Source organism: Rhinoderma darwinii, unplaced genomic scaffold (genome assembly GCF_050947455.1).
Source record: "Rhinoderma darwinii isolate aRhiDar2 unplaced genomic scaffold, aRhiDar2.hap1 Scaffold_3896, whole genome shotgun sequence".
Lineage (NCBI taxonomy): Eukaryota > Metazoa > Chordata > Amphibia > Anura > Rhinodermatidae > Rhinoderma > Rhinoderma darwinii.
In genome coordinates, this window is record NW_027463522.1 from 642 (window position 1) to 28,251 (window position 27,610).

General features: G+C 46.3%; 15 non-coding genes across 15 annotated transcripts; all 15 read right to left on the reverse strand.

Moving 5' to 3' along the window:
• Nucleotides 1-243: 243 nt before the first annotated feature.
• Nucleotides 244-434, reverse strand: LOC142708351 (U2 spliceosomal RNA). Its single transcript, XR_012868746.1, has one exon. It is a non-coding gene; the product is annotated as a U2 spliceosomal RNA (small nuclear RNA).
• A 1,292-nt stretch (nucleotides 435-1,726) lies between these two features.
• Nucleotides 1,727-1,917, reverse strand: LOC142708363 (U2 spliceosomal RNA). Its single transcript, XR_012868757.1, has one exon. It is a non-coding gene; the product is annotated as a U2 spliceosomal RNA (small nuclear RNA).
• Nucleotides 1,918-3,205: 1,288 nt separating this feature from the next.
• Nucleotides 3,206-3,396, reverse strand: LOC142708375 (U2 spliceosomal RNA). The gene has a single exon (XR_012868768.1). It is a non-coding gene; the product is annotated as a U2 spliceosomal RNA (small nuclear RNA).
• Nucleotides 3,397-4,676: 1,280 nt separating this feature from the next.
• On the reverse strand, nucleotides 4,677-4,867 carry LOC142708388 (U2 spliceosomal RNA). Its single transcript, XR_012868779.1, has one exon. It is a non-coding gene; the product is annotated as a U2 spliceosomal RNA (small nuclear RNA).
• A 1,288-nt stretch (nucleotides 4,868-6,155) lies between these two features.
• LOC142708340 (U2 spliceosomal RNA) lies at nucleotides 6,156-6,346 on the reverse strand. The gene has a single exon (XR_012868736.1). It is a non-coding gene; the product is annotated as a U2 spliceosomal RNA (small nuclear RNA).
• Nucleotides 6,347-7,634: 1,288 nt separating this feature from the next.
• On the reverse strand, nucleotides 7,635-7,825 carry LOC142708341 (U2 spliceosomal RNA). Its single transcript, XR_012868737.1, has one exon. It is a non-coding gene; the product is annotated as a U2 spliceosomal RNA (small nuclear RNA).
• Nucleotides 7,826-15,029: 7,204 nt separating this feature from the next.
• LOC142708342 (U2 spliceosomal RNA) lies at nucleotides 15,030-15,220 on the reverse strand. The gene has a single exon (XR_012868738.1). It is a non-coding gene; the product is annotated as a U2 spliceosomal RNA (small nuclear RNA).
• A 1,296-nt stretch (nucleotides 15,221-16,516) lies between these two features.
• Nucleotides 16,517-16,707, reverse strand: LOC142708344 (U2 spliceosomal RNA). The gene has a single exon (XR_012868739.1). It is a non-coding gene; the product is annotated as a U2 spliceosomal RNA (small nuclear RNA).
• Nucleotides 16,708-18,003: 1,296 nt separating this feature from the next.
• Nucleotides 18,004-18,194, reverse strand: LOC142708345 (U2 spliceosomal RNA). The gene has a single exon (XR_012868740.1). It is a non-coding gene; the product is annotated as a U2 spliceosomal RNA (small nuclear RNA).
• A 1,292-nt stretch (nucleotides 18,195-19,486) lies between these two features.
• On the reverse strand, nucleotides 19,487-19,677 carry LOC142708346 (U2 spliceosomal RNA). The gene has a single exon (XR_012868741.1). It is a non-coding gene; the product is annotated as a U2 spliceosomal RNA (small nuclear RNA).
• A 1,288-nt stretch (nucleotides 19,678-20,965) lies between these two features.
• LOC142708347 (U2 spliceosomal RNA) lies at nucleotides 20,966-21,156 on the reverse strand. The gene has a single exon (XR_012868742.1). It is a non-coding gene; the product is annotated as a U2 spliceosomal RNA (small nuclear RNA).
• A 1,292-nt stretch (nucleotides 21,157-22,448) lies between these two features.
• On the reverse strand, nucleotides 22,449-22,639 carry LOC142708384 (U2 spliceosomal RNA). The gene has a single exon (XR_012868776.1). It is a non-coding gene; the product is annotated as a U2 spliceosomal RNA (small nuclear RNA).
• Nucleotides 22,640-23,931: 1,292 nt separating this feature from the next.
• LOC142708348 (U2 spliceosomal RNA) lies at nucleotides 23,932-24,122 on the reverse strand. The gene has a single exon (XR_012868743.1). It is a non-coding gene; the product is annotated as a U2 spliceosomal RNA (small nuclear RNA).
• Nucleotides 24,123-25,422: 1,300 nt separating this feature from the next.
• LOC142708349 (U2 spliceosomal RNA) lies at nucleotides 25,423-25,613 on the reverse strand. Its single transcript, XR_012868744.1, has one exon. It is a non-coding gene; the product is annotated as a U2 spliceosomal RNA (small nuclear RNA).
• A 1,276-nt stretch (nucleotides 25,614-26,889) lies between these two features.
• LOC142708350 (U2 spliceosomal RNA) lies at nucleotides 26,890-27,080 on the reverse strand. Its single transcript, XR_012868745.1, has one exon. It is a non-coding gene; the product is annotated as a U2 spliceosomal RNA (small nuclear RNA).
• Nucleotides 27,081-27,610: the final 530 nt, after the last annotated feature.

The window sequence follows — 27,610 nt, forward strand, 5'->3', positions numbered from 1 at the left end:
ACAAGGAAGGTGAATGAGGTGTTCCAATGTGAAATGCCGGAAACACAGAAACACAGACGACACACAACAAGAGGTGGCAATCTATTCATTAATTGCATTTAATCAATGAGCTCATTATCACTCATGCATTGTCCAACAGGTGTTGAAATAATGGGATTAAAAGGGGAGATCCCTTCAGAAAGACAGAAACAATAGCAAAGACAAAAAACACTTTTGGAATCTGCTTTTAGTCAACACATAAGGAAAGGGTGCACCGGTCCTGGAAATACTGCAATACCAGGTCAATGCGTGGAGTGGACAGAGCAAGCTCTATTTCCATCTCCCTGTTCTAAAAATCCATTTAATATATGGTCCCCAGATAGGGGACGTATCAGATATTAAACTGATAAGAACAGATACTACACTTGATCTTAGCCAAAAGGCCGAGAAGCGATAACCCGAACGGGCCGCGCGTTGCCCGAGCCTGCCCGATACTGCTGTTCAGCCCTTGCAGCGATTCAGCCTACTTCTAGGCAATTCCATGGGGCCCTGCAGGCTCACACACTCACAGCTACACGGGAGGTGAATAAAGGCCGGAGAGGAAGCCAGACAGGATTTGCTTCTTTTGCTTGCACCACAATGCAGTGCTGAAAGAGGAGGAATCTACATAAAAACGCCTTCCTGGCAACGCCCAAATGCCCTGCTGCCATGCAGATAAACACTGGCAGCGGCAGCAAGTGCATGCCCACAGCCACCCCTTGTTCCTTCACACCTTGTATCAGCTGTAATCCAGTCCAGTCCAGTGCTGCCTGCTGAGCAGCACTGACCAACACTGCCTGGGCCCAGGCTTTTATCTCTGAGGCCCCATTATGATGTCAGAAAGCTGGCTCTGGAATCCTGAGGGCTCCACTATGACACGTGCAAAGTTCCGTCTGAACTTTATATAAGACGGTGAGGCTCAGTCAGTCACTCAGTGTTGCCTGAGAGGGCAACACTGCAACAGCCGGCCGCCAGGCTGTCTTTTTTTTGCACAGCTAGTTGCCTCCAGGAGGCCACAAGAGGGAGACAAGGGACTGCAAAATGGAAAATAGGCATCCACCAACTTTACAGACAACTTCTCCTTGCTCCTACAACCTCCATCCTTGCACAGTTTGTTATTCTTCTAGGTAACATAGTAACAAATCCAAATTGCTGCTCTCTTTGTAGGCAAGCAAGGCTTTGTTGCAACTGCAATTCTTACTTCTTCTTGAAATGTAGGGACGACAGTACATTCCATCACATCCATCTAGTGTACACAGGTAGGTCCATTGTGGCGGGCAGGCGAGCGGGCGGGCTGCTTTATTGGCTGTTTGCTGTTCCCCTACTCCACTCCACTATTTGACTGTTGTGCTGCATCAATCAATCAATCAATCAATCAATCAATCAATCAATCAATCAATCAATCAATCAGTGGCTGGCTCAGGTGCAGCTCTTTAACTTACCTAAAAGGGAGGGCGGAGAGAAGACAAGGAAGGTGAATGAGGTGTTCCAATGTGAAATGCCGGAAACACAGAAACACAGACGACACACAACAAGAGGTGGCAATCTATTCATTAATTGCATTTAATCAATGAGCTCATTATCACTCATGCATTGTCCAACAGGTGTTGAAATAATGGGATTAAAAGGGGAGATCCCTTCAGAAAGACAGAAACAATAGCAAAGACAAAAAACACTTTTGGAATCTGCTTTTAGTCAACACATAAGGAAAGGGTGCACCGGTCCTGGAAATACTGCAATACCAGGTCAATGCGTGGAGTGGACAGAGCAAGCTCTATTTCCATCTCCCTGTTCTAAAAATCCATTTAATATATGGTCCCCAGATAGGGGACGTATCAGATATTAAACTGATAAGAACAGATACTACACTTGATCTTAGCCAAAAGGCCGAGAAGCGATAACCCGAACGGGCCGCGCGTTGCCCGAGCCTGCCCGATACTGCTGTTCAGCCCTTGCAGCGATTCAGCCTACTTCTAGGCAATTCCATGGGGCCCTGCAGGCTCACACACTCACAGCTACACGGGAGGTGAATAAAGGCCGGAGAGGAAGCCAGACAGGATTTGCTTCTTTTGCTTGCACCACAATGCAGTGCTGAAAGAGGAGGAATCTACATAAAAACGCCTTCCTGGCAACGCCCAAATGCCCTGCTGCCATGCAGATAAACACTGGCAGCGGCAGCAAGTGCATGCCCACAGCCACCCCTTGTTCCTTCACACCTTGTATCAGCTGTAATCCAGTCCAGTCCAGTGCTGCCTGCTGAGCAGCACTGACCAACACTGCCTGGGCCCAGGCTTTTATCTCTGAGGCCCCATTATGATGTCAGAAAGCTGGCTCTGGAATCCTGAGGGCTCCACTATGACACGTGCAAAGTTCCGTCTGAACTTTATATAAGACGGTGAGGCTCAGTCAGTCACTCAGTGTTGCCTGAGAGGGCAACACTGCAACAGCCGGCCGCCAGGCTGTCTTTTTTTTGCACAGCTAGTTGCCTCCAGGAGGCCACAAGAGGGAGACAAGGGACTGCAAAATGGAAAATAGGCATCCACCAACTTTACAGACAACTTCTCCTTGCTCCTACAACCTCCATCCTTGCACAGTTTGTTATTCTTCTAGGTAACATAGTAACAAATCCAAATTGCTGCTCTCTTTGTAGGCAAGCAAGGCTTTGTTGCAACTGCAATTCTTACTTCTTCTTGAAATGTAGGGACGACAGTACATTCCATCACATCCATCTAGTGTACACAGGTAGGTCCATTGTGGCGGGCAGGCGAGCGGGCGGGCTGCTTTATTGGCTGTTTGCTGTTCCCCTACTCCACTCCACTATTTGACTGTTGTGCTGCATCAATCAATCAATCAATCAATCAATCAATCAATCAATCAATCAATCAATCAGTGGCTGGCTCAGGTGCAGCTCTTTAACTTACCTAAAAGGGAGGGCGGAGAGAAGACAAGGAAGGTGAATGAGGTGTTCCAATGTGAAATGCCGGAAACACAGAAACACAGACGACACACAACAAGAGGTGGCAATCTATTCATTAATTGCATTTAATCAATGAGCTCATTATCACTCATGCATTGTCCAACAGGTGTTGAAATAATGGGATTAAAAGGGGAGATCCCTTCAGAAAGACAGAAACAATAGCAAAGACAAAAAACACTTTTGGAATCTGCTTTTAGTCAACACATAAGGAAAGGGTGCACCGGTCCTGGAAATACTGCAATACCAGGTCAATGCGTGGAGTGGACAGAGCAAGCTCTATTTCCATCTCCCTGTTCTAAAAATCCATTTAATATATGGTCCCCAGATAGGGGACGTATCAGATATTAAACTGATAAGAACAGATACTACACTTGATCTTAGCCAAAAGGCCGAGAAGCGATAACCCGAACGGGCCGCACGTTGCCCGAGCCTGCCCGATACTGCTGTTCAGCCCTTGCAGCGATTCAGCCTACTTCTAGGCAATTCCATGGGGCCCTGCAGGCTCACACACTCACAGCTACACGGGAGGTGAATAAAGGCCGGAGAGGAAGCCAGACAGGATTTGCTTCTTTTGCTTGCACCACAATGCAGTGCTGAAAGAGGAGGAATCTACATAAAAACGCCTTCCTGGCAACGCCCAAATGCCCTGCTGCCATGCAGATAAACACTGGCAGCGGCAGCAAGTGCATGCCCACAGCCACCCCTTGTTCCTTCACACCTTGTATCAGCTGTAATCCAGTCCAGTCCAGTGCTGCCTGCTGAGCAGCACTGACCAACACTGCCTGGGCCCAGGCTTTTATCTCTGAGGCCCCATTATGATGTCAGAAAGCTGGCTCTGGAATCCTGAGGGCTCCACTATGACACGTGCAAAGTTCCGTCTGAACTTTATATAAGACGGTGAGGCTCAGTCAGTCACTCAGTGTTGCCTGAGAGGGCAACACTGCAACAGCCGGCCGCCAGGCTGTCTTTTTTTTGCACAGCTAGTTGCCTCCAGGAGGCCACAAGAGGGAGACAAGGGACTGCAAAATGGAAAATAGGCATCCACCAACTTTACAGACAACTTCTCCTTGCTCCTACAACCTCCATCCTTGCACAGTTTGTTATTCTTCTAGGTAACATAGTAACAAATCCAAATTGCTGCTCTCTTTGTAGGCAAGCAAGGCTTTGTTGCAACTGCAATTCTTACTTCTTCTTGAAATGTAGGGATGACAGTACATTCCATCACATCCATCTAGTGTACACAGGTAGGTCCATTGTGGCGGGCAGGCGAGCGGGCGGGCTGCTTTATTGACTGTTTGCTGTTCCCCTACTCCACTCCACTATTTGACTGTTGTGCTGCATCAATCAATCAATCAATCAATCAATCAATCAATCAATCAATCAGTGGCTGGCTCAGGTGCAGCTCTTTAACTTACCTAAAAGGGAGGGCGGAGAGAAGACAAGGAAGGTGAATGAGGTGTTCCAATGTGAAATGCCGGAAACACAGAAACACAGACGACACACAACAAGAGGTGGCAATCTATTCATTAATTGCATTTAATCAATGAGCTCATTATCACTCATGCATTGTCCAACAGGTGTTGAAATAATGGGATTAAAAGGGGAGATCCCTTCAGAAAGACAGAAACAATAGCAAAGACAAAAAACACTTTTGGAATCTGCTTTTAGTCAACACATAAGGAAAGGGTGCACCGGTCCTGGAAATACTGCAATACCAGGTCAATGCGTGGAGTGGACAGAGCAAGCTCTATTTCCATCTCCCTGTTCTAAAAATCCATTTAATATATGGTCCCCAGATAGGGGACGTATCAGATATTAAACTGATAAGAACAGATACTACACTTGATCTTAGCCAAAAGGCCGAGAAGCGATAACCCGAACGGGCCGCGCGTTGCCCGAGCCTGCCCGATACTGCTGTTCAGCCCTTGCAGCGATTCAGCCTACTTCTAGGCAATTCCATGGGGCCCTGCAGGCTCACACACTCACAGCTACACGGGAGGTGAATAAAGGCCGGAGAGGAAGCCAGACAGGATTTGCTTCTTTTGCTTGCACCACAATGCAGTGCTGAAAGAGGAGGAATCTACATAAAAACGCCTTCCTGGCAACGCCCAAATGCCCTGCTGCCATGCAGATAAACACTGGCAGCGGCAGCAAGTGCATGCCCACAGCCACCCCTTGTTCCTTCACACCTTGTATCAGCTGTAATCCAGTCCAGTCCAGTGCTGCCTGCTGAGCAGCACTGACCAACACTGCCTGGGCCCAGGCTTTTATCTCTGAGGCCCCATTATGATGTCAGAAAGCTGGCTCTGGAATCCTGAGGGCTCCACTATGACACGTGCAAAGTTCCGTCTGAACTTTATATAAGACGGTGAGGCTCAGTCAGTCACTCAGTGTTGCCTGAGAGGGCAACACTGCAACAGCCGGCCGCCAGGCTGTCTTTTTTTTGCACAGCTAGTTGCCTCCAGGAGGCCACAAGAGGGAGACAAGGGACTGCAAAATGGAAAATAGGCATCCACCAACTTTACAGACAACTTCTCCTTGCTCCTACAACCTCCATCCTTGCACAGTTTGTTATTCTTCTAGGTAACATAGTAACAAATCCAAATTGCTGCTCTCTTTGTAGGCAAGCAAGGCTTTGTTGCAACTGCAATTCTTACTTCTTCTTGAAATGTAGGGACGACAGTACATTCCATCACATCCATCTAGTGTACACAGGTAGGTCCATTGTGGCGGGCAGGCGAGCGGGCGGGCTGCTTTATTGGCTGTTTGCTGTTCCCCTACTCCACTCCACTATTTGACTGTTGTGCTGCATCAATCAATCAATCAATCAATCAATCAATCAATCAATCAATCAATCAATCAGTGGCTGGCTCAGGTGCAGCTCTTTAACTTACCTAAAAGGGAGGGCGGAGAGAAGACAAGGAAGGTGAATGAGGTGTTCCAATGTGAAATGCCGGAAACACAGAAACACAGACGACACACAACAAGAGGTGGCAATCTATTCATTAATTGCATTTAATCAATGAGCTCATTATCACTCATGCATTGTCCAACAGGTGTTGAAATAATGGGATTAAAAGGGGAGATCCCTTCAGAAAGACAGAAACAATAGCAAAGACAAAAAACACTTTTGGAATCTGCTTTTAGTCAACACATAAGGAAAGGGTGCACCGGTCCTGGAAATACTGCAATACCAGGTCAATGCGTGGAGTGGACAGAGCAAGCTCTATTTCCATCTCCCTGTTCTAAAAATCCATTTAATATATGGTCCCCAGATAGGGGACGTATCAGATATTAAACTGATAAGAACAGATACTACACTTGATCTTAGCCAAAAGGCCGAGAAGCGATAACCCGAACGGGCCGCGCGTTGCCCGAGCCTGCCCGATACTGCTGTTCAGCCCTTGCAGCGATTCAGCCTACTTCTAGGCAATTCCATGGGGCCCTGCAGGCTCACACACTCACAGCTACACGGGAGGTGAATAAAGGCCGGAGAGGAAGCCAGACAGGATTTGCTTCTTTTGCTTGCACCACAATGCAGTGCTGAAAGAGGAGGAATCTACATAAAAACGCCTTCCTGGCAACGCCCAAATGCCCTGCTGCCATGCAGATAAACACTGGCAGCGGCAGCAAGTGCATGCCCACAGCCACCCCTTGTTCCTTCACACCTTGTATCAGCTGTAATCCAGTCCAGTCCAGTGCTGCCTGCTGAGCAGCACTGACCAACACTGCCTGGGCCCAGGCTTTTATCTCTGAGGCCCCATTATGATGTCAGAAAGCTGGCTCTGGAATCCTGAGGGCTCCACTATGACACGTGCAAAGTTCCGTCTGAACTTTATATAAGACGGTGAGGCTCAGTCAGTCACTCAGTGTTGCCTGAGAGGGCAACACTGCAACAGCCGGCCGCCAGGCTGTCTTTTTTTTGCACAGCTAGTTGCCTCCAGGAGGCCACAAGAGGGAGACAAGGGACTGCAAAATGGAAAATAGGCATCCACCAACTTTACAGACAACTTCTCCTTGCTCCTACAACCTCCATCCTTGCACAGTTTGTTATTCTTCTAGGTAACATAGTAACAAATCCAAATTGCTGCTCTCTTTGTAGGCAAGCAAGGCTTTGTTGCAACTGCAATTCTTACTTCTTCTTGAAATGTAGGGACGACAGTACATTCCATCACATCCATCTAGTGTACACAGGTAGGTCCATTGTGGCGGGCAGGCGAGCGGGCGGGCTGCTTTATTGGCTGTTTGCTGTTCCCCTACTCCACTCCACTATTTGACTGTTGTGCTGCATCAATCAATCAATCAATCAATCAATCAATCAATCAATCAATCAATCAATCAGTGGCTGGCTCAGGTGCAGCTCTTTAACTTACCTAAAAGGGAGGGCGGAGAGAAGACAAGGAAGGTGAATGAGGTGTTCCAATGTGAAATGCCGGAAACACAGAAACACAGACGACACACAACAAGAGGTGGCAATCTATTCATTAATTGCATTTAATCAATGAGCTCATTATCACTCATGCATTGTCCAACAGGTGTTGAAATAATGGGATTAAAAGGGGAGATCCCTTCAGAAAGACAGAAACAATAGCAAAGACAAAAAACACTTTTGGAATCTGCTTTTAGTCAACACATAAGGAAAGGGTGCACCGGTCCTGGAAATACTGCAATACCAGGTCAATGCGTGGAGTGGACAGAGCAAGCTCTATTTCCATCTCCCTGTTCTAAAAATCCATTTAATATATGGTCCCCAGATAGGGGACGTATCAGATATTAAACTGATAAGAACAGATACTACACTTGATCTTAGCCAAAAGGCCGAGAAGCGATAACCCGAACGGGCCGCGCGTTGCCCGAGCCTGCCCGATACTGCTGTTCAGCCCTTGCAGCGATTCAGCCTACTTCTAGGCAATTCCATGGGGCCCTGCAGGCTCACACACTCACAGCTACACGGGAGGTGAATAAAGGCCGGAGAGGAAGCCAGACAGGATTTGCTTCTTTTGCTTGCACCACAATGCAGTGCTGAAAGAGGAGGAATCTACATAAAAACGCCTTCCTGGCAACGCCCAAATGCCCTGCTGCCATGCAGATAAACACTGGCAGCGGCAGCAAGTGCATGCCCACAGCCACCCCTTGTTCCTTCACACCTTGTATCAGCTGTAATCCAGTCCAGTCCAGTGCTGCCTGCTGAGCAGCACTGACCAACACTGCCTGGGCCCAGGCTTTTATCTCTGAGGCCCCATTATGATGTCAGAAAGCTGGCTCTGGAATCCTGAGGGCTCCACTATGACACGTGCAAAGTTCCGTCTGAACTTTATATAAGACGGTGAGGCTCAGTCAGTCACTCAGTGTTGCCTGAGAGGGCAACACTGCAACAGCCGGCCGCCAGGCTGTCTTTTTTTTGCACAGCTAGTTGCCTCCAGGAGGCCACAAGAGGGAGACAAGGGACTGCAAAATGGAAAATAGGCATCCACCAACTTTACAGACAACTTCTCCTTGCTCCTACAACCTCCATCCTTGCACAGTTTGTTATTCTTCTAGGTAACATAGTAACAAATCCAAATTGCTGCTCTCTTTGTAGGCAAGCAAGGCTTTGTTGCAACTGCAATTCTTACTTCTTCTTGAAATGTAGGGACGACAGTACATTCCATCACATCCATCTAGTGTACACAGGTAGGTCCATTGTGGCGGGCAGGCGAGCGGGCGGGCTGCTTTATTGGCTGTTTGCTGTTCCCCTACTCCACTCCACTATTTGACTGTTGTGCTGCATCAATCAATCAATCAATCAATCAATCAATCAATCAATCAATCAATCAGTGGCTGGCTCAGGTGCAGCTCTTTAACTTACCTAAAAGGGAGGGCGGAGAGAAGACAAGGAAGGTGAATGAGGTGTTCCAATGTGAAATGCCGGAAACACAGAAACACAGACGACACACAACAAGAGGTGGCAATCTATTCATTAATTGCATTTAATCAATGAGCTCATTATCACTCATGCATTGTCCAACAGGTGTTGAAATAATGGGATTAAAAGGGGAGATCCCGGGGGCGTGGCCTGGCTGTTGAGGGAGATGGACGTTTGAACAGAGAGCTCCTGCACCCTAACGGCAAACAACGATAATAAGATCTCTCAAACACTTATAAAGATTCTCACAGTGGATCCTCTTACTCCTAAGATGCCAAGGAAGAAGAAATCGGCGGCAAGACCGGCTAAACTGACGGACTTTTACCCCCGCCGGTCGTCCGGGGAGAAGGACGGAGAAGATGCGGACTCATCGACATCTGAGGCACCGCTAGAATACATTCAAAATCGGAAACAGAAAACCCCCATACGTACCAGACACAGCTCGGAACCGTCTGGGAGTCCGGGGATGAGATTTCTGGCTGGGAGCCCTAGACGCCAGGAGGCGGAGGTACACAGGATCACCAGAACAAGAAGACCGCAAGGCCTCACTCCACGAGGTGCTGTCGGATCGGCGCCATCTTCTCCCCTGAGTAATAGCTCAGAGCGTCTTCACCAGCAACAACACAGAGCGGACGATCGCTTAGAGGAGGTAAGAAATCTTCCAACTACCACTAACAAATCTCTGACAGAGACACCTGACTTTTTGGGACACTTACCTGCATCCACAGACCCAGTAACAGTAGATATGATGAGAAACATGTTGCAGGCGTTACATCAGTCTCTACACACTAGCCTGGCAGGCCTTATTCACCCACTATCTACTTCCATGCAAGAAGTGGAACAGCGAGTCCTGCACTTAGAAAACAAGATGGGAGAAGTTACCTCCTCTCATAATGAAGTCGTAGATGCTCACTATGGCTTGGCAGAAGAAGTTACTCAAATTAAAGCCAAAATGGCTGATTTGGAGGACAGGTCGAGACGTAATAACGTTAAATTCAGGGGGATCCCAGAAGACATATTACCTCAAGACCTCAATAAATTTGCGCAACACTTTATCAAAAGCATGGTCCCGGAATGCTCACAGAGTGACCTGATCATAGATCGTATACACCGTATACCTAAACCGAAACATCTTGATGCAGATATTCCTAGAGATGTACTAGCGCGCATACACTTCTTCCATATCAAGGAAAAATTGATGGAAGCGACCAGAAAGAAAGAAGGGAGATCACCACAATTCCAAAAGATTTCTGTATTTGCTGACCTCTCAGCAGCGACACTACAACTGCGCAGACAACTGACCCCAATCACGACTGCACTCCGAGAACACCAAATCCTATACAGATGGGGATTTCCTGTTAAGTTGCTGATCAAACGCCAGAATATCCTACATGTTATCAACAATCTGGAGGAAGGTGAAGAGACTCTACACCGTTGGAATATCATGATTAAACATCCAACTAATCCAAAGAGTAAGCCTCCACAACACCTTATGGAAGAATGGAAGAAGGTAGCCAGGCATAGATCCACACACCACTGACAGACATAAGATTCCAGAATGGAGGTGACCAGAATTTGCGGGTGCTCAAGGCATCCATCTTGATTTGACCTTAGGCTGACTTTTCCCCCCCACGTCTGTTTGTTATACAGAATTTGTTGTTCTACAGTTTTTTGCTTTGCAGAACTAATTCATAAATACAGAATCCGACATGATCCTCTCTCGAGAAGTATACGGCTCTTACCTCTTAGCAGACCAGAACACACCAACATCACCTGGAGTTCATCCCTATTGAATGAACATGTAATGTATATATTTACTACTTGTATTCCCATAGTTGAATGTGAGAATTTTGGGTTCCATCTGTTCAGATACTGCGCAGTAGGAGAAGTAATATCAACGGCTAGCACATTTATTGATTTAAACCATGACTATTAAGTTTGCATCCCTAAATGTCAAGGGCCTTAACACTCCACAGAAACGGAGTTTTATGTGGGCAGAGGCTAAAACACTAGCATGCGATATTTTTTGTGCACAGGAGACTCACGTCCTATCTAAAGATGCTCATCGTATCAAATGCCATAATTTCCCACATATATATCAATCTCACTATAAGAACAAATCCCGGGGAGTTATGTTGGCCATCAGGAACACAGTAGCATTTCAACAGATAAAGGTACACATAGATCCCAATGGTCGATTTATCTTGTTAGTGTGCTTAATTAATAATGTTAAATACACTTTAGTAGCACTGTATGCACCTAATACACGTCAAATACATTTTCTACATAAAATATTCAGGTTTATAGAGAAATTTAAAGAAGGTAAAGTGTTATTGTGCGGAGATTTCAACATGGTAATGAACACGGCCTTAGACTCCACATCTGGTAATAGAATAGATCAAACATCACTGAGGAAACTGATATGGAACAAAGAATTATATGATAGTTGGAGAATACAACATGGTTCAGAGAAGGATTTCTCCTTTTTTTCTAATCCACACAATTGTTACTCCAGAATCGACATGTTCCTCATAGATAAGGAACTATTACTCCTTATGGACAAAGCTACCATAGAAACTATCAAATGGTCTGATCACGCAGCTATAACGCTTTCCTTAAAAGAATATCATAATTCCAATCCCGCATTTATGTGGAGATGTAGTCCATTCTTGTTATCCCACTCTAGATTTCAACGGGATATAATCAGAGATCTGGGGGAATATTTTGAGATGAATGATACAGGTGGAATCCATATCAACTCACTCTGGAATGCACATAAGGCATTCATAAGGGGATCACTAATACGGATGGGACATATAGCTAAGAAAGTACGTCTGAGCAACATTACAAAGCTAACGGAACAAATCCACGAACTAGAAACACTAAATAAATCAGCTCCTTCCCCTATACATGCCACCAATTTAAATACTTTGCGCCAGGAGCTCAGATTGACCATGATCTCTGAATATGAAAAAAATTTACGCAAAACTAAAACGAGATATTACTCTCAAAACAACAAAGCGGGCAAATTACTAGCAGCACGTCTAAAACACCACCATCAAAAATCTAGAATACCATATCTCATAGACTCAAATACGCAGGCTCAAATTACACATCCAGTAGATATTGCTAATAAATTTAAAGATTTTTATGAAGCATTATACAACATCAACAGAGATCCCTTCACATCACAACCAAGGGAAATCGACATCAGAAATTTTTTAAAGGACATCCCCTTACCAAAATTATCACCGAGTCAACTAAATAGTTTAAATGCTCCAATCACAGAAACGGAAATATCTGCCATTCTTAGATCCTTACCACCAGATAAGGCACCAGGTCGCGACGGCTTAACTAACGCTTATTACAAAACATTTCATAAAATTCTTGCCCCATACCTAAGCAGATTTTTCCAAGCAGCTCAATCCTCAGGATCCTTTCCTAAGGAAAATCAAGAGGCACTCATAATTACGCTGCCCAAAAGTGGAAAAACGAACGATCAACCAAAAAATTTTAGGCCCATATCATTACTGAATATTGACCTGAAAATATATGCAAAATTAATAGCGAATCGTTTGGCTCCCATTTTACCACACCTCGTAACAGACGATCAGACGGGCTTCATAAAAGGTCGACAAGGCTCGGACAACACAAGAAGGGTGACAGGCCTACTACACCACATTGAAAGTAAACACATCCCGGCAGTATTATTAGCGTTAGATGCAGAAAAGGCATTTGACCGAGTCTCCTGGAAATACGCCTTTTCTACATTGGAACACATGGGCTTCTCAGGGAGTATACTGTCGGCCATCCAAGCTTTATATTCGGAACCATCTGCTAAGGTCTACACAAATGGAGTATTCTCAGGTGGATTCGATATCTCGAATGGCACCAGACAGGGATGTCCATTATCACCCCTCATATTTGTGTTGTCCATAGAACCACTAGCACAACTACTCAGAACACATAAAGACGTAAAGGGTATCCAAGTAGGGACGAAAACCCACACAGTGTCCTTATATGCAGACGATATAATTTTATCCCTGTCTGAGCCGGAGACATCTCTAGAAGCTGCAATGGATTGTATAAAGCAATTTGGACAGATATCTCTTTATAAATTGAATGCACAAAAGTCGCAGAGTCTCCCCCTAAATCTTAATACCTCGACCCTACACTTTCTTCAATCCAAATATCCATTTCAATGGAACGCAATGGAAATCACATATCTAGGCCTCACATTGACAGCCACACACAAAAAGTTATTTGGAGTAAATTACTTACCACTGATACAGATGTTTCAGGAAGAATTAGATAGAATGATGAAAGTAGAGGTATCTTGGCTGGGCAGAATTGCCGCTTTTAAAATGCTTCTCCTACCAAAATTATTATACTTATTTCGAACTCTTCCCATACATGTTCCTGTTTCTTATTTCTCTCGCATCCAACGTATCATGATGGACTTCATTTGGGACAAAAAGAAACCACGGGTAGCTTCCCACATTCTTACCAAAGACAAAGGAGTAGGGGGTCTGGGAGTTCCCAACATATTTGGATATTATGTCGCGACAGTAGCGGCCCAAGCAAAGGCGTGGTGGAAGGAAGATAGCCCGAAACATTGGGTAGACTTGGAGGCATCCTATTTAAGGTCAGGTAGCTTAAAATCGCTTCTCTTCCTCACACTATGTGACATACCACTACCGACTGGAATTTCCCCCCTCACCAAGACTACTCTGACATGCTGGACATTTTTACACACCCACGCAACACAGAGACTACCTATATCTAGGTCGTATCTGCAATTAGAGTTCTTAGAACTCGCTATACCACATATGACGCTCCAGGGATGGATAGAAAAGGGTCTGACCTCCTGTGAACAATTGTTCCAAAATAACCAAATGATAAGCTTCGAACACTTACGGTCTGCGAACGATATTCCTCAGAGAGAACTATTTACATACCTTAGGGTTAAACATTTTATACATAGCCACGCAAACCTTGTTTACCAAGGTAACCTCATAGCCTTGAATGGTTTTAATAACGGGAAGAAGGGGTTGAAATATCTATATAACTCCATCTCATTCCACTCAGAGTTCCAAAGAAATGGTCCAATTGTAAGATGGGAACTAGACCTGGGAAGATCGTTTGCAGACCATCACTGGATATTAGCCTTTAGGTGGATACATACTTCACTAAAATGTGTATCCCATGTAGAAGCAGCAATTAAGACATATATGCGATGGTATTATACACCAGATCGCTTACACGCCATGTTTTCAAATGTATCCTCTCTATGTTGGCGGAATTGTGGGAGGGAAGGTTCGCTCATACATGTATTATGGGAGTGTACGAATATTAGGAATTATTGGACAGAGGTGATTAACTTACTGTCTGTTATATTTTCTATGGAAGTTGCACCAAACCCACATCTTATCTTACTTTTCTTGGAATTAGATACGATCCCTGTTGAACATAGGAGGTTGTTCTGTAAAATTTTAGTTATGGCAAAATTAGTCATAACACGGTATTGGAAACAAGTAGGAATTCCCCCAATTACTGAACTAGTCATAGCTATAAACACATCATATAAATATGAGAAGGCGATAGCATATGGCAACTTTACAATCTCATCCTTTGAGAAACATTGGATAGCGTGGACAAACTCTCATTTTTGTTCCAAACAGTAGAAGAAGAATAACCCAGACAGGATGAGAATTGAAAATTAGATTGGATTATTATTATCCCCCCCCCTGAAATAAAGATATACACAGAAATAGAGCATGTATTTGTGATATCGGTTCTGTTGGCAGATAATGTTATGCGTTGTTTATTTGTTATTTATGTTTGTGTCATCTCGCATTTGCTAACAACACCAACATTGATGTACCTGAGGAGTATGTTTGTACTTTGATTAAAGACAACACGTCATGATAATTGATGTTTTATAAGTGCATATCATATACCAATGTTATGAGATGATACAATGTTTGAAGTCAAGTCATTTGTTTTGTATTCATCTGAAAACTTTAATAAAAACTATTGAAGAGAAAAGGGGAGATCCCTTCAGAAAGACAGAAACAATAGCAAAGACAAAAAACACTTTTGGAATCTGCTTTTAGTCAACACATAAGGAAAGGGTGCACCGGTCCTGGAAATACTGCAATACCAGGTCAATGCGTGGAGTGGACAGAGCAAGCTCTATTTCCATCTCCCTGTTCTAAAAATCCATTTAATATATGGTCCCCAGATAGGGGACGTATCAGATATTAAACTGATAAGAACAGATACTACACTTGATCTTAGCCAAAAGGCCGAGAAGCGATAACCCGAACGGGCCGCGCGTTGCCCGAGCCTGCCCGATACTGCTGTTCAGCCCTTGCAGCGATTCAGCCTACTTCTAGGCAATTCCATGGGGCCCTGCAGGCTCACACACTCACAGCTACACGGGAGGTGAATAAAGGCCGGAGAGGAAGCCAGACAGGATTTGCTTCTTTTGCTTGCACCACAATGCAGTGCTGAAAGAGGAGGAATCTACATAAAAACGCCTTCCTGGCAACGCCCAAATGCCCTGCTGCCATGCAGATAAACACTGGCAGCGGCAGCAAGTGCATGCCCACAGCCACCCCTTGTTCCTTCACACCTTGTATCAGCTGTAATCCAGTCCAGTCCAGTGCTGCCTGCTGAGCAGCACTGACCAACACTGCCTGGGCCCAGGCTTTTATCTCTGAGGCCCCATTATGATGTCAGAAAGCTGGCTCTGGAATCCTGAGGGCTCCACTATGACACGTGCAAAGTTCCGTCTGAACTTTATATAAGACGGTGAGGCTCAGTCAGTCACTCAGTGTTGCCTGAGAGGGCAACACTGCAACAGCCGGCCGCCAGGCTGTCTTTTTTTTGCACAGCTAGTTGCCTCCAGGAGGCCACAAGAGGGAGACAAGGGACTGCAAAATGGAAAATAGGCATCCACCAACTTTACAGACAACTTCTCCTTGCTCCTACAACCTCCATCCTTGCACAGTTTGTTATTCTTCTAGGTAACATAGTAACAAATCCAAATTGCTGCTCTCTTTGTAGGCAAGCAAGGCTTTGTTGCAACTGCAATTCTTACTTCTTCTTGAAATGTAGGGACGACAGTACATTCCATCACATCCATCTAGTGTACACAGGTAGGTCCATTGTGGCGGGCAGGCGAGCGGGCGGGCTGCTTTATTGGCTGTTTGCTGTTCCCCTACTCCACTCCACTATTTGACTGTTGTGCTGCATCAATCAATCAATCAATCAATCAATCAATCAATCAATCAATCAATCAATCAATCAATCAGTGGCTGGCTCAGGTGCAGCTCTTTAACTTACCTAAAAGGGAGGGCGGAGAGAAGACAAGGAAGGTGAATGAGGTGTTCCAATGTGAAATGCCGGAAACACAGAAACACAGACGACACACAACAAGAGGTGGCAATCTATTCATTAATTGCATTTAATCAATGAGCTCATTATCACTCATGCATTGTCCAACAGGTGTTGAAATAATGGGATTAAAAGGGGAGATCCCTTCAGAAAGACAGAAACAATAGCAAAGACAAAAAACACTTTTGGAATCTGCTTTTAGTCAACACATAAGGAAAGGGTGCACCGGTCCTGGAAATACTGCAATACCAGGTCAATGCGTGGAGTGGACAGAGCAAGCTCTATTTCCATCTCCCTGTTCTAAAAATCCATTTAATATATGGTCCCCAGATAGGGGACGTATCAGATATTAAACTGATAAGAACAGATACTACACTTGATCTTAGCCAAAAGGCCGAGAAGCGATAACCCGAACGGGCCGCGCGTTGCCCGAGCCTGCCCGATACTGCTGTTCAGCCCTTGCAGCGATTCAGCCTACTTCTAGGCAATTCCATGGGGCCCTGCAGGCTCACACACTCACAGCTACACGGGAGGTGAATAAAGGCCGGAGAGGAAGCCAGACAGGATTTGCTTCTTTTGCTTGCACCACAATGCAGTGCTGAAAGAGGAGGAATCTACATAAAAACGCCTTCCTGGCAACGCCCAAATGCCCTGCTGCCATGCAGATAAACACTGGCAGCGGCAGCAAGTGCATGCCCACAGCCACCCCTTGTTCCTTCACACCTTGTATCAGCTGTAATCCAGTCCAGTCCAGTGCTGCCTGCTGAGCAGCACTGACCAACACTGCCTGGGCCCAGGCTTTTATCTCTGAGGCCCCATTATGATGTCAGAAAGCTGGCTCTGGAATCCTGAGGGCTCCACTATGACACGTGCAAAGTTCCGTCTGAACTTTATATAAGACGGTGAGGCTCAGTCAGTCACTCAGTGTTGCTTGAGAGGGCAACACTGCAACAGCCGGCCGCCAGGCTGTCTTTTTTTTGCACAGCTAGTTGCCTCCAGGAGGCCACAAGAGGGAGACAAGGGACTGCAAAATGGAAAATAGGCATCCACCAACTTTACAGACAACTTCTCCTTGCTCCTACAACCTCCATCCTTGCACAGTTTGTTATTCTTCTAGGTAACATAGTAACAAATCCAAATTGCTGCTCTCTTTGTAGGCAAGCAAGGCTTTGTTGCAACTGCAATTCTTACTTCTTCTTGAAATGTAGGGACGACAGTACATTCCATCACATCCATCTAGTGTACACAGGTAGGTCCATTGTGGCGGGCAGGCGAGCGGGCGGGCTGCTTTATTGGCTGTTTGCTGTTCCCCTACTCCACTCCACTATTTGACTGTTGTGCTGCATCAATCAATCAATCAATCAATCAATCAATCAATCAATCAATCAATCAATCAATCAATCAGTGGCTGGCTCAGGTGCAGCTCTTTAACTTACCTAAAAGGGAGGGCGGAGAGAAGACAAGGAAGGTGAATGAGGTGTTCCAATGTGAAATGCCGGAAACACAGAAACACAGACGACACACAACAAGAGGTGGCAATCTATTCATTAATTGCATTTAATCAATGAGCTCATTATCACTCATGCATTGTCCAACAGGTGTTGAAATAATGGGATTAAAAGGGGAGATCCCTTCAGAAAGACAGAAACAATAGCAAAGACAAAAAACACTTTTGGAATCTGCTTTTAGTCAACACATAAGGAAAGGGTGCACCGGTCCTGGAAATACTGCAATACCAGGTCAATGCGTGGAGTGGACAGAGCAAGCTCTATTTCCATCTCCCTGTTCTAAAAATCCATTTAATATATGGTCCCCAGATAGGGGACGTATCAGATATTAAACTGATAAGAACAGATACTACACTTGATCTTAGCCAAAAGGCCGAGAAGCGATAACCCGAACGGGCCGCGCGTTGCCCGAGCCTGCCCGATACTGCTGTTCAGCCCTTGCAGCGATTCAGCCTACTTCTAGGCAATTCCATGGGGCCCTGCAGGCTCACACACTCACAGCTACACGGGAGGTGAATAAAGGCCGGAGAGGAAGCCAGACAGGATTTGCTTCTTTTGCTTGCACCACAATGCAGTGCTGAAAGAGGAGGAATCTACATAAAAACGCCTTCCTGGCAACGCCCAAATGCCCTGCTGCCATGCAGATAAACACTGGCAGCGGCAGCAAGTGCATGCCCACAGCCACCCCTTGTTCCTTCACACCTTGTATCAGCTGTAATCCAGTCCAGTCCAGTGCTGCCTGCTGAGCAGCACTGACCAACACTGCCTGGGCCCAGGCTTTTATCTCTGAGGCCCCATTATGATGTCAGAAAGCTGGCTCTGGAATCCTGAGGGCTCCACTATGACACGTGCAAAGTTCCGTCTGAACTTTATATAAGACGGTGAGGCTCAGTCAGTCACTCAGTGTTGCCTGAGAGGGCAACACTGCAACAGCCGGCCGCCAGGCTGTCTTTTTTTTGCACAGCTAGTTGCCTCCAGGAGGCCACAAGAGGGAGACAAGGGACTGCAAAATGGAAAATAGGCATCCACCAACTTTACAGACAACTTCTCCTTGCTCCTACAACCTCCATCCTTGCACAGTTTGTTATTCTTCTAGGTAACATAGTAACAAATCCAAATTGCTGCTCTCTTTGTAGGCAAGCAAGGCTTTGTTGCAACTGCAATTCTTACTTCTTCTTGAAATGTAGGGACGACAGTACATTCCATCACATCCATCTAGTGTACACAGGTAGGTCCATTGTGGCGGGCAGGCGAGCGGGCGGGCTGCTTTATTGACTGTTTGCTGTTCCCCTACTCCACTCCACTATTTGACTGTTGTGCTGCATCAATCAATCAATCAATCAATCAATCAATCAATCAATCAATCAATCAATCAATCAGTGGCTGGCTCAGGTGCAGCTCTTTAACTTACCTAAAAGGGAGGGCGGAGAGAAGACAAGGAAGGTGAATGAGGTGTTCCAATGTGAAATGCCGGAAACGCAGAAACACAGACGACACACAACAAGAGGTGGCAATCTATTCATTAATTGCATTTAATCAATGAGCTCATTATCACTCATGCATTGTCCAACAGGTGTTGAAATAATGGGATTAAAAGGGGAGATCCCTTCAGAAAGACAGAAACAATAGCAAAGACAAAAAACACTTTTGGAATCTGCTTTTAGTCAACACATAAGGAAAGGGTGCACCGGTCCTGGAAATACTGCAATACCAGGTCAATGCGTGGAGTGGACAGAGCAAGCTCTATTTCCATCTCCCTGTTCTAAAAATCCATTTAATATATGGTCCCCAGATAGGGGACGTATCAGATATTAAACTGATAAGAACAGATACTACACTTGATCTTAGCCAAAAGGCCGAGAAGCGATAACCCGAACGGGCCGCGCGTTGCCCGAGCCTGCCCGATACTGCTGTTCAGCCCTTGCAGCGATTCAGCCTACTTCTAGGCAATTCCATGGGGCCCTGCAGGCTCACACACTCACAGCTACACGGGAGGTGAATAAAGGCCGGAGAGGAAGCCAGACAGGATTTGCTTCTTTTGCTTGCACCACAATGCAGTGCTGAAAGAGGAGGAATCTACATAAAAACGCCTTCCTGGCAACGCCCAAATGCCCTGCTGCCATGCAGATAAACACTGGCAGCGGCAGCAAGTGCATGCCCACAGCCACCCCTTGTTCCTTCACACCTTGTATCAGCTGTAATCCAGTCCAGTCCAGTGCTGCCTGCTGAGCAGCACTGACCAACACTGCCTGGGCCCAGGCTTTTATCTCTGAGGCCCCATTATGATGTCAGAAAGCTGGCTCTGGAATCCTGAGGGCTCCACTATGACACGTGCAAAGTTCCGTCTGAACTTTATATAAGACGGTGAGGCTCAGTCAGTCACTCAGTGTTGCCTGAGAGGGCAACACTGCAACAGCCGGCCGCCAGGCTGTCTTTTTTTTGCACAGCTAGTTGCCTCCAGGAGGCCACAAGAGGGAGACAAGGGACTGCAAAATGGAAAATAGGCATCCACCAACTTTACAGACAACTTCTCCTTGCTCCTACAACCTCCATCCTTGCACAGTTTGTTATTCTTCTAGGTAACATAGTAACAAATCCAAATTGCTGCTCTCTTTGTAGGCAAGCAAGGCTTTGTTGCAACTGCAATTCTTACTTCTTCTTGAAATGTAGGGACGACAGTACATTCCATCACATCCATCTAGTGTACACAGGTAGGTCCATTGTGGCGGGCAGGCGAGCGGGCGGGCTGCTTTATTGGCTGTTTGCTGTTCCCCTACTCCACTCCACTATTTGACTGTTGTGCTGCATCAATCAATCAATCAATCAATCAATCAATCAATCAATCAATCAATCAATCAGTGGCTGGCTCAGGTGCAGCTCTTTAACTTACCTAAAAGGGAGGGCGGAGAGAAGACAAGGAAGGTGAATGAGGTGTTCCAATGTGAAATGCCGGAAACACAGAAACACAGACGACACACAACAAGAGGTGGCAATCTATTCATTAATTGCATTTAATCAATGAGCTCATTATCACTCATGCATTGTCCAACAGGTGTTGAAATAATGGGATTAAAAGGGGAGATCCCTTCAGAAAGACAGAAACAATAGCAAAGACAAAAAACACTTTTGGAATCTGCTTTTAGTCAACACATAAGGAAAGGGTGCACCGGTCCTGGAAATACTGCAATACCAGGTCAATGCGTGGAGTGGACAGAGCAAGCTCTATTTCCATCTCCCTGTTCTAAAAATCCATTTAATATATGGTCCCCAGATAGGGGACGTATCAGATATTAAACTGATAAGAACAGATACTACACTTGATCTTAGCCAAAAGGCCGAGAAGCGATAACCCGAACGGGCCGCACGTTGCCCGAGCCTGCCCGATACTGCTGTTCAGCCCTTGCAGCGATTCAGCCTACTTCTAGGCAATTCCATGGGGCCCTGCAGGCTCACACACTCACAGCTACACGGGAGGTGAATAAAGGCCGGAGAGGAAGCCAGACAGGATTTGCTTCTTTTGCTTGCACCACAATGCAGTGCTGAAAGAGGAGGAATCTACATAAAAACGCCTTCCTGGCAACGCCCAAATGCCCTGCTGCCATGCAGATAAACACTGGCAGCGGCAGCAAGTGCATGCCCACAGCCACCCCTTGTTCCTTCACACCTTGTATCAGCTGTAATCCAGTCCAGTCCAGTGCTGCCTGCTGAGCAGCACTGACCAACACTGCCTGGGCCCAGGCTTTTATCTCTGAGGCCCCATTATGATGTCAGAAAGCTGGCTCTGGAATCCTGAGGGCTCCACTATGACACGTGCAAAGTTCCGTCTGAACTTTATATAAGACGGTGAGGCTCAGTCAGTCACTCAGTGTTGCCTGAGAGGGCAACACTGCAACAGCCGGCCGCCAGGCTGTCTTTTTTTTGCACAGCTAGTTGCCTCCAGGAGGCCACAAGAGGGAGACAAGGGACTGCAAAATGGAAAATAGGCATCCACCAACTTTACAGACAACTTCTCCTTGCTCCTACAACCTCCATCCTTGCACAGTTTGTTATTCTTCTAGGTAACATAGTAACAAATCCAAATTGCTGCTCTCTTTGTAGGCAAGCAAGGCTTTGTTGCAACTGCAATTCTTACTTCTTCTTGAAATGTAGGGACGACAGTACATTCCATCACATCCATCTAGTGTACACAGGTAGGTCCATTGTGGCGGGCAGGCGAGCGGGCGGGCTGCTTTATTGGCTGTTTGCTGTTCCCCTACTCCACTCCACTATTTGACTGTTGTGCTGCATCAATCAATCAATCAATCAATCAATCAATCAATCAATCAATCAATCAATCAATCAGTGGCTGGCTCAGGTGCAGCTCTTTAACTTACCTAAAAGGGAGGGCGGAGAGAAGACAAGGAAGGTGAATGAGGTGTTCCAATGTGAAATGCCGGAAACACAGAAACACAGACGACACACAACAAGAGGTGGCAATCTATTCATTAATTGCATTTAATCAATGAGCTCATTATCACTCATGCATTGTCCAACAGGTGTTGAAATAATGGGATTAAAAGGGGAGATCCCTTCAGAAAGACAGAAACAATAGCAAAGACAAAAAACACTTTTGGAATCTGCTTTTAGTCAACACATAAGGAAAGGGTGCACCGGTCCTGCAAATACTGCAATACCAGGTCAATGCGTGGAGTGGACAGAGCAAGCTCTATTTCCATCTCCCTGTTCTAAAAATCCATTTAATATATGGTCCCCAGATAGGGGACGTATCAGATATTAAACTGATAAGAACAGATACTACACTTGATCTTAGCCAAAAGGCCGAGAAGCGATAACCCGAACGGGCCGCGCGTTGCCCGAGCCTGCCCGATACTGCTGTTCAGCCCTTGCAGCGATTCAGCCTACTTCTAGGCAATTCCATGGGGCCCTGCAGGCTCACACACTCACAGCTACACGGGAGGTGAATAAAGGCCGGAGAGGAAGCCAGACAGGATTTGCTTCTTTTGCTTGCACCACAATGCAGTGCTGAAAGAGGAGGAATCTACATAAAAACGCCTTCCTGGCAACGCCCAAATGCCCTGCTGCCATGCAGATAAACACTGGCAGCGGCAGCAAGTGCATGCCCACAGCCACCCCTTGTTCCTTCACACCTTGTATCAGCTGTAATCCAGTCCAGTCCAGTGCTGCCTGCTGAGCAGCACTGACCAACACTGCCTGGGCCCAGGCTTTTATCTCTGAGGCCCCATTATGATGTCAGAAAGCTGGCTCTGGAATCCTGAGGGCTCCACTATGACACGTGCAAAGTTCCGTCTGAACTTTATATAAGACGGTGAGGCTCAGTCAGTCACTCAGTGTTGCCTGAGAGGGCAACACTGCAACAGCCGGCCGCCAGGCTGTCTTTTTTTTGCACAGCTAGTTGCCTCCAGGAGGCCACAAGAGGGAGACAAGGGACTGCAAAATGGAAAATAGGCATCCACCAACTTTACAGACAACTTCTCCTTGCTCCTACAACCTCCATCCTTGCACAGTTTGTTATTCTTCTAGGTAACATAGTAACAAATCCAAATTGCTGCTCTCTTTGTAGGCAAGCAAGGCTTTGTTGCAACTGCAATTCTTACTTCTTCTTGAAATGTAGGGACGACAGTACATTCCATCACATCCATCTAGTGTACACAGGTAGGTCCATTGTGGCGGGCAGGCGAGCGGGCGGGCTGCTTTATTGGCTGTTTGCTGTTCCCCTACTCCACTCCACTATTTGACTGTTGTGCTGCATCAATCAATCAATCAATCAATCAATCAATCAATCAATCAATCAATCAATCAATCAGTGGCTGGCTCAGGTGCAGCTCTTTAACTTACCTAAAAGGGAGGGCGGAGAGAAGACAAGGAAGGTGAATGAGGTGTTCCAATGTGAAATGCCGGAAACACAGAAACACAGACGACACACAACAAGAGGTGGCAATCTATTCATTAATTGCATTTAATCAATGAGCTCATTATCACTCATGCATTGTCCAACAGGTGTTGAAATAATGGGATTAAAAGGGGAGATCCCTTCAGAAAGACAGAAACAATAGCAAAGACAAAAAACACTTTTGGAATCTGCTTTTAGTCAACACATAAGGAAAGGGTGCACCGGTCCTGGAAATACTGCAATACCAGGTCAATGCGTGGAGTGGACAGAGCAAGCTCTATTTCCATCTCCCTGTTCTAAAAATCCATTTAATATATGGTCCCCAGATAGGGGACGTATCAGATATTAAACTGATAAGAACAGATACTACACTTGATCTTAGCCAAAAGGCCGAGAAGCGATAACCCGAACGGGCCGCGCGTTGCCCGAGCCTGCCCGATACTGCTGTTCAGCCCTTGCAGCGATTCAGCCTACTTCTAGGCAATTCCATGGGGCCCTGCAGGCTCACACACTCACAGCTACACGGGAGGTGAATAAAGGCCGGAGAGGAAGCCAGACAGGATTTGCTTCTTTTGCTTGCACCACAATGCAGTGCTGAAAGAGGAGGAATCTACATAAAAACGCCTTCCTGGCAACGCCCAAATGCCCTGCTGCCATGCAGATAAACACTGGCAGCGGCAGCAAGTGCATGCCCACAGCCACCCCTTGTTCCTTCACACCTTGTATCAGCTGTAATCCAGTCCAGTCCAGTGCTGCCTGCTGAGCAGCACTGACCAACACTGCCTGGGCCCAGGCTTTTATCTCTGAGGCCCCATTATGATGTCAGAAAGCTGGCTCTGGAATCCTGAGGGCTCCACTATGACACGTGCAAAGTTCCGTCTGAACTTTATATAAGACGGTGAGGCTCAGTCAGTCACTCAGTGTTGCCTGAGAGGGCAACACTGCAACAGCCGGCCGCCAGGCTGTCTTTTTTTTGCACAGCTAGTTGCCTCCAGGAGGCCACAAGAGGGAGACAAGGGACTGCAAAATGGAAAATAGGCATCCACCAACTTTACAGACAACTTCTCCTTGCTCCTACAACCTCCATCCTTGCACAGTTTGTTATTCTTCTAGGTAACATAGTAACAAATCCAAATTGCTGCTCTCTTTGTAGGCAAGCAAGGCTTTGTTGCAACTGCAATTCTTACTTCTTCTTGAAATGTAGGGACGACAGTACATTCCATCACATCCATCTAGTGTACACAGGTAGGTCCATTGTGGCGGGCAGGCGAGCGGGCGGGCTGCTTTATTGGCTGTTTGCTGTTCCCCTACTCCACTCCACTATTTGACTGTTGTGCTGCATCAATCAATCAATCAATCAATCAATCAATCAATCAATCAATCAATCAATCAATCAATCAATCAGTGGCTGGCTCAGGTGCAGCTCTTTAACTTACCTAAAAGGGAGGGCGGAGAGAAGACAAGGAAGGTGAATGAGGTGTTCCAATGTGAAATGCCGGAAACACAGAAACACAGACGACACACAACAAGAGGTGGCAATCTATTCATTAATTGCATTTAATCAATGAGCTCATTATCACTCATGCATTGTCCAACAGGTGTTGAAATAATGGGATTAAAAGGGGAGATCCCTTCAGAAAGACAGAAACAATAGCAAAGACAAAAAACACTTTTGGAATCTGCTTTTAGTCAACACATAAGGAAAGGGTGCACCGGTCCTGGAAATACTGCAATACCAGGTCAATGCGTGGAGTGGACAGAGCAAGCTCTATTTCCATCTCCCTGTTCTAAAAATCCATTTAATATATGGTCCCCAGATAGGGGACGTATCAGATATTAAACTGATAAGAACAGATACTACACTTGATCTTAGCCAAAAGGCCGAGAAGCGATAACCCGAACGGGCCGCGCGTTGCCCGAGCCTGCCCGATACTGCTGTTCAGCCCTTGCAGCGATTCAGCCTACTTCTAGGCAATTCCATGGGGCCCTGCAGGCTCACACACTCACAGCTACACGGGAGGTGAATAAAGGCCGGAGAGGAAGCCAGACAGGATTTGCTTCTTTTGCTTGCACCACAATGCAGTGCTGAAAGAGGAGGAATCTACATAAAAACGCCTTCCTGGCAACGCCCAAATGCCCTGCTGCCATGCAGATAAACACTGGCAGCGGCAGCAAGTGCATGCCCACAGCCACCCCTTGTTCCTTCACACCTTGTATCAGCTGTAATCCAGTCCAGTCCAGTGCTGCCTGCTGAGCAGCACTGACCAACACTGCCTGGGCCCAGGCTTTTATCTCTGAGGCCCCATTATGATGTCAGAAAGCTGGCTCTGGAATCCTGAGGGCTCCACTATGACACGTGCAAAGTTCCGTCTGAACTTTATATAAGACGGTGAGGCTCAGTCAGTCACTCAGTGTTGCCTGAGAGGGCAACACTGCAACAGCCGGCCGCCAGGCTGTCTTTTTTTTGCACAGCTAGTTGCCTCCAGGAGGCCACAAGAGGGAGACAAGGGACTGCAAAATGGAAAATAGGCATCCACCAACTTTACAGACAACTTCTCCTTGCTCCTACAACCTCCATCCTTGCACAGTTTGTTATTCTTCTAGGTAACATAGTAACAAATCCAAATTGCTGCTCTCTTTGTAGGCAAGCAAGGCTTTGTTGCAACTGCAATTCTTACTTCTTCTTGAAATGTAGGGACGACAGTACATTCCATCACATCCATCTAGTGTACACAGGTAGGTCCATTGTGGCGGGCAGGCGAGCGGGCGGGCTGCTTTATTGGCTGTTTGCTGTTCCCCTACTCCACTCCACTATTTGACTGTTGTGCTGCATCAATCAATCAATCAATCAATCAATCAATCAATCAATCAGTGGCTGGCTCAGGTGCAGCTCTTTAACTTACCTAAAAGGGAGGGCGGAGAGAAGACAAGGAAGGTGAATGAGGTGTTCCAATGTGAAATGCCGGAAACACAGAAACACAGACGACACACAACAAGAGGTGGCAATCTATTCATTAATTGCATTTAATCAATGAGCTCATTATCACTCATGCATTGTCCAACAGGTGTTGAAATAATGGGATTAAAAGGGGAGATCCCTTCAGAAAGACAGAAACAATAGCAAAGACAAAAAACACTTTTGGAATCTGCTTTTAGTCAACACATAAGGAAAGGGTGCACCGGTCCTGGAAATACTGCAATACCAGGTCAATGCGTGGAGTGGACAGAGCAAGCTCTATTTCCATCTCCCTGTTCTAAAAATCCATTTAATATATGGTCCCCAGATAGGGGACGTATCAGATATTAAACTGATAAGAACAGATACTACACTTGATCTTAGCCAAAAGGCCGAGAAGCGATAACCCGAACGGGCCGCGCGTTGCCCGAGCCTGCCCGATACTGCTGTTCAGCCCTTGCAGCGATTCAGCCTACTTCTAGGCAATTCCATGGGGCCCTGCAGGCTCACACACGCACAGCTACACGGGAGGTGAATAAAGGCCGGAGAGGAAGCCAGACAGGATTTGCTTCTTTTGCTTGCACCACAATGCAGTGCTGAAAGAGGAGGAATCTACATAAAAACGCCTTCCTGGCAACGCCCAAATGCCCTGCTGCCATGCAGATAAACACTGGCAGCGGCAGCAAGTGCATGCCCACAGCCACCCCTTGTTCCTTCACACCTTGTATCAGCTGTAATCCAGTCCAGTCCAGTGCTGCCTGCTGAGCAGCACTGACCAACACTGCCTGGGCCCAGGCTTTTATCTCTGAGGCCCCATTATGATGTCAGAAAGCTGGCTCTGGAATCCTGAGGGCTCCACTATGACACGTGCAAAGTTCCGTCTGAACTTTATATAAGACGGTGAGGCTCAGTCAGTCACTCAGTGTTGCCTGAG